The sequence below is a fragment of the Budorcas taxicolor genome, chromosome 23 (assembly GCF_023091745.1).
Source record: "Budorcas taxicolor isolate Tak-1 chromosome 23, Takin1.1, whole genome shotgun sequence".
NCBI classification, from domain to species: domain Eukaryota; kingdom Metazoa; phylum Chordata; class Mammalia; order Artiodactyla; family Bovidae; genus Budorcas; species Budorcas taxicolor.
This window is the reverse complement of record NC_068932.1, coordinates 26,562,899-26,577,487: the sequence shown is the minus strand read 5'-3', so window position 1 is coordinate 26,577,487 and position 14,589 is coordinate 26,562,899.

Here is a 14,589-nt window from a genome sequence, read left to right as displayed (position 1 = left end):
TATCTGTACATGACTATTGGAAAAACCAGAGCTTTGACTATACAGACCTTTCTTGACAAAGTAATGTCTCTTAATATGCTGTCTAGGAGCTAGCATCCTTTAATTTTATGGCTGCAGTGACCATCTGCAGTGATTTTGAAGCCCAAGAAAATAAAGTTTGTCCCTGTTTCCATTGTTTCCCCATATATTTGCCATGAAGCGATGAGACTGGGTATCATGATCTTTGTTTTCTGAATGTGGAGTTTTAAGCCAGGCTTTTCACACTCCTCTTTCACTTTCATCAAGAAACTGTTTACTTCCTCTTCATTTCTGACATGAGTGCTTTCATCTGCATAAGTGAGGTTATTGATATTTTTCCCAGCAATCTTGATTTCAGTTTGTGCTTCATCCAGTCTGGTATTTCACATGATGTACTCTCATATAAGTTAAATAAGCAGGGTGACAATATACAGCCTTGACGTACTCCTTTCCCAATTTGGAACCAGTTTGTTGCTCCATTCCAGTTCTAATCATTGCTTCTTGGCCTGCAAACAGATTTCTCAGGAGACAGGAGAGGTGATCTGGTATTCCCATCTCTTTAAGAATTTTTCATGGTTTGTTGTGATCCACATAGTCAAAGCCTTTAGAGTAGTCCAATTTACAGGTAGATAACAATAAAAAGAAGAAAATGTAGTTTTCCAAGTGGTAAAAAATAGCTTAAAGACAATTATCAAGAGTGAAAACTAACAACCTGCAAAGATACCCTATAGTTTTCTGTTGAAACATGAAATATATCCCTATAGATATACCGTTTTTGACCAAAGATAAACAAAGATGATTCAGATAATTTTTATTTACAAGATATCTGATCATATTTGATGTGGTCTGATCATACAGACCTCATTAGATGTGGATTGATAAGTAAGTGCCATAAGAATAGTAATTGACCACATCACCTGCTTTGTTGAAACTTTTCAGAAAGAATCTCAGATTAAAATTAAAAGTGTCTGGAGTCTAGGAAACAAAATCAAAACTCACCTGCAGATTTCACTTGCAGTAGCTATGGATTTTGGTGAATTTCCCTATTCTGAAGATCCCCAAAATATCCTAAGATTCCTTTGTCTAATTAGGCAGAGATTTTCTTTGCTCACTTGTAAAGTTAGGAACCGGATAAGCCAGTCTCTCAACCAGGTTTCCTAAGAGCATTTGTAAGCACTGGCTCCACAAAGTCAAGCCTTAATTCCTTAAAACTGGCTGGTCATATTTGAGTATATGCATCACCATTCTCAAACATGACACTCCAGTCAAAGCCTTGGCTACACAACCAATTTTTCCAATTATGTTCTGCTACAAGGAGGAAATACCCTTGTTGAACTTATGCAAATCATTATATCACCATGAAAATGAAACACTCAATAGGAATTTCTGTATTCTGAGAAATCAGTCAGGGAGAAAAAAAAGTTTCATTTATTTTGACAAAAATATAATCTACTTGTAAACTGTGGTAGTTAAGGGAAATGAGAAAGGGGTTACTTATATAGAGAAAACAGAACAAAAAAGAAACAGAAATATCCCCAAAGAAAAGCCATAAGTAAATCATAGCCATTTTCATCAGTTTGAAGAGTGAAAGTGATAGTCACTCAGTTGTGTCCGACTCTTTGCAACCCCATGGACTGTAACCCACCAGACTCCTCTGTCCATGGGATTTTCCAGGCAAGAATGCTGGAGTGGGTTGGCTTGCCATTTCCTTCTTCAGGGGATCTTCCCCACTCAGGGATCGAACCTGGGTCTTCTGCGTTTCTGGCAGATTCTTTGCCATTTGAGCCATCAGGGATTTGGTCTCATATAATTAAGTTGTTTTTTTTTTTTTTTTTTTTTTTTTCTGCTTGATCTTGGGCTATGAACCCATTTGACTTCTCTACTAGAGTTATAATAATTATTATTCAATTATATGGTTTCAAAGTTATGAAGGTATTCCATCAGAAGGCTATACTCTGAGTACCTGTCATAGTTTTATTGAACAAACAATATTAAACTAGTCTTGTTTGCCAAAGATTTATTCAAATTACATAAATTTGAAAACCACTTTTGTTGGTTGGTTGTTATATTTCTTCGGATTTTAGTAATATTTAACCTACATAACAGGGAAGGCGATGACACCCCACTCCAATACTCTTGCCTGGAAAACCCTTGGACGGAGGAACCTGGTAGGCTGCAGTCCATGGGGTCGCAAAGAGTTGGACACAACTGAGTGACTTCACTTTCACTTTTCACTTTTATGCATTGGAGAAGGAAATGGCAATCCACTCCAGTGTTCTTGCCTTTCTATTGTAAAATTTTAGCCATGAGTCAGGTAAACATAATAATATAAAACTCACTAATGAAATAATTTTAAAAAATGCAATGCAATACAATAAAAGCTTGGTTGTCATCTTTGTGCCCATTCCTATTTTTTATCAAAGTTTTGTTTCTGGCAGGTGAAACAAATTAAGGTTACCTGCTCAGTGTTAAAACTTTTTATCAATATTTGTGGAGGGGGCCTTAATATTTTCTTTTGTCCTGATATATAGTCACTTTAGGTATTCCTGAGTCCCCTGAAAGCTCCTGGTAGAGACAGGCACCTAAAATCCAAGTTATTGTAGGGAGCTGAGGGCTGGAATGTGAAGGGAAAGGTCTGGCTGGGTGGATGGAAGCATGTAGAAGGTAAAAGCTTGAAGGCGAATATATCAAAGGATTCAGGGCAGCTGGAGGGATGGTCAAAGGTGATGAAAGGAGGAAGGAGGAGCAGAGCAATGAGTAAGGAGAGGTCTTAGAGGAGCCAGTTTGGGGAACACATTGGAATTTCAAGATATCCTTAGTAAAATCTCTCCAACAGAAAAGGAAGCAGGTGAAGTTTATGCCTTAATGGCAAAGCATAGAGTTCTCAGAGGTCTGTGTAAAGGGTGGTTTCAGTCTAGAAGAAGCTCGCATGTTCTTAAGTAACTATACCTTGCAAATAAAGGAGCTTGGGACCCACTCTAATTCAGCCTGCAGAGTATAGTCAGATTCTTAAGAATTAAAATTTAACTTTGCTCTTCTTTAACAGGCTGTCATCCAGAGCACTGTCTAAGGAGTTGGCGTCACCAGTCAATTTCTGATTAATCAGTCATGATCAAAGACAGAGGTTTCACAGAATGCACACTTGGAGTTCTGGGTGGGAGACCCAGGGGTCCAGTGATGAATCTGATCCTGTCTGAATCACAGTACTCTTGGAACACTTATCAAAATGGTAAGGAAGTCTTCAAGACTTTTGAAATAGCGGCACTGCAGTATGGTAGAGAGACCAGGTTCACCCCTGACTATAGCAAAGACAAGTAGTGATTTATAGCCAAGGAACAGGGGGAGAGATGGATGGATAGAAAATTACTAAGAGGAGGCATCAAAGGCAGGGAAATTCTTGCTAAACTGACCCAATGGGATTTTACTAAAGGCAGGTCAAGAACTTAAACATTAGATGTTGAGAATGAAGAACTTGATTGTATACCGAGCGTATCAGATATCAAAGGAAAAGGGGCTCTCACTAAACTGACTTAGCAGGATTCCTGTTAAGAGGGGTCTTAGTTTCTTCACCTGTTTAATGGGGCTAAAATCTATAAAGACTTCAGAGGAATGTTGTGGGAATTAAGCAAAATAATGTATAAGAATAATTTAGCACAATACCTCACATATAGTGAGTATTCCATAGCCCTTAACCATTGTCATTAACATCCTCCTCATGACCAGTGACCAGTATACTAGTGGGGCTTGGTAGGTGTTCCTCAGATGATTGTCAGTCAGAAAACTATTACTGGCCCATGTTGAAATAAGTACCCAGATTGAGAAAAAGCATTTAAATAATTTTATAGCAATTTACCAGAGTAAATTTATGCCAGTTGAATCTGATGATAAAAAGGGCTTTTGTTATATATGCTTTTTTATTTTAATTTTTCTAGAAATCCATCGTTACTATATTTTATAAAAATTACTGACTGTAGTGGATTTGAAAGGGAAAACAAAGGAATAATGTTTCTTTTCTATGAATGCTTTGAGGATTGTTGGTCTAGGCTTGAGATAGAAATTAGGGACCTGTTTGCATACTAATTTCTGATTGGCTAAGAATGTGATGGTCTGTGTTTAAAAGCCACAATAACACAGATAAAATCTAGCCTTTCCATGTCCACTATAGGTTTCTCTTCTCACTTTACAGTGGTTATCTACAATGTCTCTGTATACCCAGGGTAGACTATAAGCAGCATTCCTTAATTTTTAAAATTAATTCACTTATTCATAAACTTAAGAGTTTGCTGTACATGCATGCAATCAAAATGATAGTAGTAATAATCACAGACTATTTGGTGAGGTAGTACATACAGAGTATGTTTTAATTTTGACCTGTCTCATGCTATAGCATATTTTCAAACGTAAACATGCTTGTACATTTGTGGCAAAGAAATAGTAGCTTTCCCTATCTTAAGCAGGTGAATGAACATAATTGAGAAATGACTTAAACTCTACCTACACAATCATTGAAAATGAAATTGAGTCAATCTACTGTTGCTGCTTTAGAGCACCAACTCTGAGTTTGCCTATTACCCCCTTCATCAACCAGTAGTTATGGCATCCTGTATGCACAGTCTTGGGCTTCCCAGGTGGCTCAGTGGTTAAAGAATCTGCCTGCAATGCAGGAGATGCAGCTTTGATCCCTCAGTCAGGAAGATCCCCTGGAGGAGGGCATGGCAACCCAGTACAATATTCTTGCCTGTAGAATCCCCATGGACAGGGGAGTCTGGCGGGCTGTAGTCCATATGGTCACAAAAAGTTGGATATGACTGAAGTGAATGAGCACGCATGCACAGTCTTAGTAACTTGTTCATGGATATAAGCAACCAGAACTGCATATTGGTTAAATTTCTATTATAAAATAATATTTTAAGAAATTTAAGGAGAGGGTATTCTGAGTTATACCAATTCAGGATTTAAGTTTATAATATATAAAATATTCTGCCCTGCTTATTTTCTCCTGAATGATTGATGTCACTTGTAATTTACAAGGGAAACAAAGGTAAAATGCTTTTTCAGTGTACAATAAACTACAATTTTCCTTATACTAAATTATCTCCTTTCAAGAAAGGCTTTTTCTTTCTTCCTACCAGGAGCTCATGCTTTTTCCTAGGTGGTATTTTAATGTTTTCACGGTTTGCATTTTCTTAACAGATCTTTTCTGTAACCAACTTAAAAACACCTTTTGATCTCAGATTCATAATTATCCATGGAATTTTCTTTGTCCCCTTTTCACAGCACAGCAGTTTCTTACAGGGAACAGTAAAGAGCAATATATTAATAGAAAGATCCAAAGTCCTTGATGAATTTAGTGTGATCGTGCACATTTTATAAAGCTTTTGTGTTTGACTGTCCTTTCTTGCCACATAGAAGCAAGGCTGGTCATATTGATTTCACTAGTGGCTTTATGTATCTCATTATCACATGAGATAATGTCTATGAAATCAATTTAGACATGCATTAAGTGTACGCAAAATGCAGAATATTAATATTACATCATCAAAGAGACCCTGCAAGGTACCTTTCTGTATTTCTTGTAAGAAATATATAAATCAGTGCTGAGCAAGCCGTATGTTTGGATGGCCTTGTGCTCAATAAGCAATGCGTTAGTATTGAGAGTCTGTTCAAAGGTTGGATCTTTGCTTTATTTACACTTTTACAACCTAGAAACTTCTGTCCAGCACGCTGTAATGTGGAACCTCTTTTAAAATAAACCCTCCCCCTCCCCCACACCCTCCACCTATCTGGGGAGGTGAGTATAATATTCTTATTTATTATAAAAGCCAGCTTAACTAAAGGGGAAAAACATTTAGGGATCTATGATTATTGACATTTTCCTTCCATTTGCCCAGTGAGTGCCAGTTCTTATCTTCTCAGGAGTATTAGTGGTTCAACTTGGAGTAAAAATATTGTTTCAGAGAGCCACTTATTTGAGGACAGAAGGAGACATTTGTGGGTGTAGAAAATAGAATTCTGTGGAAGTTTCTTTGAAATGCAAATCATCCTTTCTAATTTGGTCTCAAATGCATTTTCATTGTTTTTTGTTCTAGACCCCAGGGAACGTAGTGCTGAAAAAATCCCATGCCCATTTGCTGTCCATGTGATAGTTGAAGAATATAGTTGTTAAATAAGATACATAAGAAGGTGTTGATGCCGTGTAGGAAAAAATTGAGCAAAGTAGAGGGCATTGGGACTGGGGCATTGGAAGGGGACTGGGGCATTGGAAGGAGGGTCACAATTTTAAGTTAGAAAAGAGTAGACTTTGAACATGGAGAGCTGAGGAATGTATAGAAAGAATAGTCTATCCCTGGGCAGTTTAGAAGTGAATGCTCTGAATTGGGAGTGTGCCTCCTGTCTCCCATGAATGGGCAGAAGCCCAGTGGGCTGGAGCAGAGGGAGTGAGGGGAGAGTATAAGATATAAATGGGTAGAAGGAAAGCAAATTGTGTAGGGAAATATAGGCAGAGATTTGCAGGAGGTTGATTGGGGAGGAATCTCAGTAACAAAATGTTAGGAAGTGAGGGAAGTAGAATTGAGCAAAGGGAAATGTTAAGCCAGGATGTAATTGCAGCAGAAATTCTGCAAGTTCTAGAGGAGTTCCAGAACTAAGTTAATCCTTTAGAGTTGCCCCAGACTGAGATGAGGAGCCTGGACCCTTGAACCCCTGAATTAACTAGTCATTAGATGAGAGCTGCCTCTGGGAAGAGAGTCCAATCAGGCAGGAGGCCGTTTCCTTTGACCAAGGGTGATTGTTACAAAAACACTCACATGTACAATATTAGCAGCCCATATTCCCAGAAGCTGGGAAAATGAGCCTCCTTTTCCTGTAGCTCTTCTGAATGATACCCAATGGCATTTACCTCAGTGAGGTATAGGGGATTTTCAAGCCAAGTGCTGAAATTAGCTTACTTGTTGCCTAAGCATCATCTGGCTTAAAACTTAACATTCAAAAACTAAGATCATGGCATCCTGTCCCATCACTTCATGGCACAAAGATGGGGAAACAATGGAAACAGTGACAGACTTTATTCTCTTAGGCTCCAAAATCTGCAGATGGTAACTGCAGCCATGCAATTAAAAGATGCTTGCTCTTTGGAAAAACAGCTATGACAAACCTAGACAGCATATTAAAAAGCAGAGACATTACTTTGCCCAGAAAGGTACAGTCTAGTCAAAGCTATGGTTTTTCCAGTAGTCATGTATGCACATGAGAGTTGGACTATAACGAAAGCTGAGCACCAAAGAATTGATGCTTTTGAATTGTGGTGTTGGAGAAGACTCTTGAGAGTCCCTTGGACTGCAAGGAGATCAAACCAGTTGATCCTAAAGGAAATCAGTCCTGAATATTCATTGGAAGGACTGATGCTGAAACTGAAGCTCCAATACTTTGGCAACCTGATGAGAAGACCCGACTCATTGGAAAAGACGCTGATGCTGGGAAAGATTGAAATCAGGAAGAGAAGGGGACGACAGAGGATGAGATGGCTGGATGGCACCACTGACTCAGGGAACATGAGTTTGAGCTAGGGCTCGAAGATGATGAAGGGAAGGGAAGCCTGGCATGCTGCAGCCGTGGGGTTGCAAAGAGTCAGACACGACCGAGTGACTGAACTGAACTGAACTGAAGCATCCTTCTGGGTTGATATCAAGAATAGAAATGGAGACTTTCAGTGATTATTTCAGAAATCAAGGCAAGAGATATGATGGTTTGGATGAATATACTAGTGGAAAATGTCATGGACTGAGGAGCCTGCAGGGCTTCAGTCCATGGGACCCCAAAATATCGTACAGGACTGAGTGACTGAATGCATGTGCACACACACACATGTAATAGAAGTCATAAGAAATATTAAGAATCTGGTTGCACTTTGATGTAGAGACAGTAGGATTTGAAAACAGAGCAAGTGAACAAAACTGTCATGCATGATTCTGACAAAGGATGGAGTTACCATTCTTTGCAAAGACTATAGGAGCAGCCCACTTTAGATGGAAGTTCAGGAATCCTGTTTGGTACACCAAGAGTGGAATATTTAAGTGGAGATGTAGAGAAATCAACCCTATATGTGCATTTGAAAAATTGGTCAGGATGGTCATATTTATTGGCAACAGATGAAGCCTTCTTGCTGCTGACCTGGAGAAAGTAAGATCTTTATTTATCAATGATTTAAAAATCTTCAGCAATTTCCCATTAAGTACTTCAATTTAAAATATTTTAGTTTACACATTCTTAATAATTTGAGTATTCATATAATTTTAATGAATTACTTCAAATAAAAGGAAAAGTATACAGGATATTACAGATACCTATGTCTACCACATAATTATAACAAATCTTTTATTTTGCCTTTTTACATTTAAATTGAACTTTTGTTCTTATTCTTGCTCTCTCTACACAGTTGTACTTGCATTTGCCTTTGTATGTTCTTCCAATATCATTTCTTTTTTAATTTAGAGGTAGTCTAAATCCACTATTTTGGATTTGTTTATCATCCTCATAAATATTTTTTATCACTTAAAGATATACATGAAACTGCAAACTATATGTATCCATTTTAAATGTGTATTGTACAAAATATATATATGCTGCTATATTTTATGTGAATAATATCACAATATATTTTCAATCTACAACTCTATTTAGTCAATGTAACTTTTTTGAGATTTATGTTGGCCAATAGGGAATGATATAGGTGTAGGTATAGATACAGCTCTAAATTATTTGCACTGATGCTTATGGTAGTCCATTATAAGGCTATACCACAATATAGTTATTCATTCACCTATGACTATCGCTATTCACTATAGCAAACAATGATATAATAAAGTATTATTTTCTGTTTCCCTGAATATTCTTTAGAAATTTTCAGGAGTGTGTACTTAAGAGAGGAATTACTTAATAGAAGGAAGTTACATATCTTCTACTCTACACAATATTGCCACAATACTTTTAAATAATAGGCCAAATTGCACTCCCCTCAATAGGGTATGAAAATTCCAGTTCCTCTGTATTTTTGCCAGTACTTGGCATACTTAGACTTAAAAAAATGTCAAAGAGCTTATGGTCATGATGTATTATATTTTATTGCTTATATTTTTATTTCACAGACCTCTAGTGAAATTGAGCACATGTTAATTTTTCATTGGTGATTTGTCTTTTTCCTTCTGTGGATTGTCTATTTAGATCTTTGTTCATTGTATTTATTTATTATTGATTCATGGGTGTGAGGGAGTTCAGTTCAGTTCAGTTGCTCAGTCGTGTCCGACTCTTTGCGACCCCATGAATCACAGCACGCCAGGCCTCCCTGTCCATCACCATCTCCTGGAGTTCACTCAGACTCACATCCATCGAGTCCGTGATGCCATCCAGCCATCTCATCCTGGGTTGTCCCCTTCTCCTCCTGCCTCCAATCCCTCCCAGCATCAGAGTCTTTTCCAATGAGTCAACTCTTCACATGAAGTGGCCAAAGTACTGGAGCTTCAGCTTTAGCATCATTCCTTCCAAAGAAATCCCAGGGTTGATCTCCTTCAGAATGAACTGGTTGGATCTCCTTGCAGTCCAAGGGACCCTCAAGAGTCTTCTCCAACACCACAGTTCAAAAGCATCAATTCTTCGGTGCTCAGCCTTCTTCACAATCCAACTCTCACATCCATACATGACCACAGGAAAAACCACAGCCTTGACTAGATGGACCTTAGTCGGCAATTCAATATCACAGTTATCCAAGTCTATGCCCCAACCAGAACGCTGAAGAAACTGAAGTTGAACGGTTTTATGAAGACCTACAAGATCTTTTAGATCTAACACCCAAAAAAGATGTCCTTTTCATTATAGGGGACTGGAATGCAAAAGTAGGAAGTCAAGAAACACATGGAGTAACAGGCAAATTTGGCCTTGGAATGCGGAATGAAGCAGGGTAAAGACTAATAGAGTTTTGCCAAGAAAATGCACTGGGTGTGAGGGAGAGAGGTATATATATTTTGAAATCCAAACTGTCATTTTAGTTCATTGCTAATATCATATCTTTAATGTGGTTTCAGGCCTTTTGCTTATTATATAAAGGTTTAGCTTTACATCTTCTTCTTTAATGCATCACTCTGGTCTTACAGTTAGTACTTTTTCTAATAGTAATATATTCTCAATATTTTGTGATCAAATAATAGTGATCTTATACTTTATTTTGAAAATTTGGTTTAAAGTTTACTTTTTACCCTTAGATGTTTAATATCTGGAAATAATATGGAAATTATTTTTGTGAACTATTTAAAGTATGGTAAGTATGAATAATTATTTCAGTATTATTCATTAAATAATTCTGCCTCTAAATTATAAATAATGTAATATTTATTATTGAATAATATTATTGAGTTTTAATATATTTGTAGTCTTTTTTTTCTGTCATTGCAAGTTGAATTATTAGTCAATCTATTTCTATATAAAACTGTTTTATTTTTATTACAATTATGTGATGAGTTTTGATATATATTAGGGCAAATTTCCTCCCTCCACTCTGATTCTTCAAAGTTGCCTCATTATTTTTGGCTTTATGGTGCTAGATAATTAGCCAGATAAATAATTAGATAAGTAGCAAAATAGATAAGCTAATCAAATTCCATTAAATGCCCTGATTGGATTTTAATATAGTTTACATTGATTTGATTCAATAATTTAATTTTTAAATCATTGGTAACTTTAACATTTTGCTGTTTTCTCTATAAACTTGTGCATATTTTTTTAGTTTATTTCTGGGTTCCTTATTTTTATTGTGTTTGGTTTTAATTTGAATGTGACTTTTTTTTATCAAAAGCCCTAGCATGGCCCTAGGCAGCAATTAGTATCTACACTTTAAAAATCTTTATTACGTTATGACTCAGTTCACTTCAGTTGCTCATTTGTGTCTGACTCTTTGAGACCCCATGGACTGCAGCATGCCAGGCTTCTCTGTCCATCACCAACTCCCAGAGCTTGCTCAAACTCATGTCCATTATGTCAATGATGCCATCCAATCATCTCATTCCCTGTCATCCCTTATCTCCTGCTGCCCTCAATCTTTCCCAGCATCACAATCTTTTCCAATGAGTCAGTTCTTCTCATCATGTGGCCAAAGTATAGGAGCTTCAGTTTCAGCATCAACCCCTCCAATGAGTATCCAGGACTGGTTTCCATTAGGATTGACTGGTTTGATCTCCTTGCAGTCCAAGAGACTTTCAAGAATCTTCTCCAACACCATAATTCAAAAGCATCAATTCTTTGGTGCTCAGCCTTCTTTATGGTCCAACTGTCACATCCATACATGACTACTGGAGAAACCATAGCTTTGACTAGACTGTACCTTTCTGGGCAAAGTAATGTCTCTGCTTTCTAATATGCTTTCTAGGTTTGTCATAACTTTTCTTCCAAGGAGCAAGCACCTTTTAATTTTTTGGGCTGCAGTCACCATCTGTAGTGATTTTGGAGCCCCCCAAAATAAAGCCTGACACTGTTTCCACTGTTCCCCATCTATTTCCCATGAAGTGATGGGACTGGATGCCATGATCTTCGTTTTATGAATGTTGATTTTTAAGCCAGCATAATACAACATTATGATTAGATGTATACAAGTCTTTCCTTTAGTAGATTATAAACTCTTTGGATGCCATACATGTCATGTCTTCAATAAATGTCAGATGGTTTAGAGGAATGACTGAATGACTGCATTTCAATTATTCTTGCTTAAGTCCCTTGTGGTCCATTTCTCTCTGTTGTTACCTATTCTGTCAAATTAAGTTGGTGAAAAACTAAAGCTCTTAGAATCTGTGATGGGCTATAGTTTCTTTTGACTCTCAGTGTGGACTTGACTGGCTGATCTAGAGAGTGGTAGTATAAGGATCTTCGGGGAAGGCAATGGCACCCTACTCCAGTACTCTTGCCTGGAAAATCCCATGGACAGTGGAGCCTGATAGGCTGCAGTCCATGAGGTCGCTAAGTGTCAGACACTACTGATTGACTTCACTTTGACTATTCACTTTCATGCATTGGAGAAGGAATTGGCAACCCACTCCAATATTCTTGCCCGGAGAATCCCAGGGATGGGGGAACCTGGTGGGCTGCTGTCTATGGGGTTGCACAGAGTCGGACACGACTGAAGTGACTTAGCAGCAGCAGCAGCAGAAGTATAAGGATCTCTTCCACAACACTTAGGATTTACTGCTTGAACCTGACTCAGGTCTCCAGTTCTGAGGCAGTAATAGTAACTGCTGCTTTGATGGATTCTTTATTGTGACTTATCCTTTCCTGAGATGAAAATATTTAGAGATTACCACACTGTGCATCAAGGGCAAGCTGTTGAAATTGAAATGGTCTGAAGTTGAACATGGAAACACTAAATCTTTAGATGTTTCTCCAAATCTGTTCCACAAGTGGATTATTTCCAGATTTATTCTGCACTATCTCTGTTACAAGTAACCTGTGGGGTGGTCTGTCTTCCTGTCAGGTGGAGTGTTTGACACATGAATTCTCCTTCCAGAGCAAGGAAAACATTAACAAATAGAAGAAAAATACAATAGTAAAAAGATATTTGAATCTGCAATTTAAACAAATTTGCAAATAGAGGCATTGATTTATTCTCAATGCCCTTTCAAGGTTGGGCAAAGACCTCAAGCTTGAGGGCTTTTGATTTTTATGGTGTTTTGCATTATGGATAAAATATTCTTTGGAGTACTAGCAATAATGCACTAAGTTTGTAAAGAAACTGCTTAAAAAGACCTTTTTTCTTCTTCTTTTTTTTCCCTTGTAAGAGCCTTTCATTTTTATCTCAGTGTCCCCTGTCTCAGGAAGGTCAAGTTTTCACCCTCTTGTTTGTAGTCTATATCTTTGGTCTGAGTGTTTTTCACTAATCCTGTCTCTAATGAATTTGATTAGTATATTTCTCATTTTATTCTTCCATTTCACTGCAAGAGATAATTAAAAGTGCTCTCATGCAGATAAGGAAAGGCAGTCATAGTATAGAAATTCTCTCCCCCAAAGTAAAAGTTCTCTTTTCTCACCAAGGTGTAAGGGAAACATATTAAGGTGGTTGTGGCAAGTAAGCCTGAAGCTAAGAATGGCTCTGTTTTCTTTAAATAGTCCCATATACTTTACCCTAGGGCTTCCCACGGAGAAGTCAATGGCACCCCACTCTAGTACTCTTGCCTGGGAAATCCCATGGACAGAGGAGCCTGGTGGGCTGCAGTCCATGGGGTTGCTAAGGGTTGGACATAACTGAGCGACTTCACTTTCACTTTTCACTTTAGTGCATTGGAGAAAGAAATGGCAACCCACTCCAGTGTTCTTGCCTGGAGAATCCCAGGGACGGTGGAGCTTAGTGGGCTGCCGTCTATGTGGTCGCACAGAGTCGGGCACGACTACAGTGACTTAGCAGCAGCAGCAGGGCTTCCCAGTGGTAGAGAATCCACCTGCCTATGTAGGAGATGAGAGTTAAATCCCTGGGTCTGGAAGAGCACCCGGAGAAAGGAATGACAACCCACTCCAGTAAAATTCTTGCCGGACAGAGTGAACCTGGTGGGCTACAGTTCATGGAGTCACAAAAAAAAAAAAAAAAAAAAAAAAGTCGGATGCGACCTAGCGACTAAACAACAAATAATCCATGGAGAAGGATCAGTTTCTTGTGCTAATGTAAATAATTTTCAACAACAGTGATAAAGATCCTACTATCAACACTATGAAAAGAATTACAGGTAGCACTGAACACATCCATTCTAGGAACTATATTATCTCATTATCTACTATACTACATTAACTACATTATCTCACTACAACTTTTTTTTAGATAAATATTGTTCTCATTATTTTACAGATGAGAAGACTGAGAAACAAAAAATGTAAAATCGCCCTTCTAATGTCACACAGCTAGAAATAGCTGATGCTCTTTTGACTTTCAAACCAGTACTTCTAATTACTGTACTTTTCCCTTGTAGCTCAGTCGGTAAAGAATCTGCCTGCAGTGCAGGAGACCCGGGTTTGATTCCTGGGTCAAGAAGGTCTCCTGGAGAAGGAAATGGCAACCCACTTCAGCATTGTGCCTGGAGAATCGCATGGACAGAGAAGCCTGGCAGGCTGCAGTCCATGGGGTCGCAAGAGTTGGACACGACTTAGTGACTAAACCACCACCACCAGCTTCCTCATTAAAATAGTGGTAAGACTGTAGAAAAGGAACACAGAGGATATTACTATATATTTGTCCTTATGGATGATATGAAATATCATAGAAATAAGCTTTTTTCTATAAATTTAGGACAACTGGACTCATTTTAACTTTTATTTCTTTGCGGAACTTAAGATTTAATTACATGTTAAGCACAAGCTAAACCATATGTAGAAGTTTTGATGGCCGGAATGAAATATCTCATTGAGAAAGTCCCAAAGTCTACTTTGAAAAAAAAAAGATATTCTCTGTGTTAATCATTTGCAACTTTTTTAACCAGTGTGCCTTCTTTTGAATACCTCCCCTCTCTTTCTCCTTTCCTTCATTCCATCCATGCATCCATTCTTCATGAC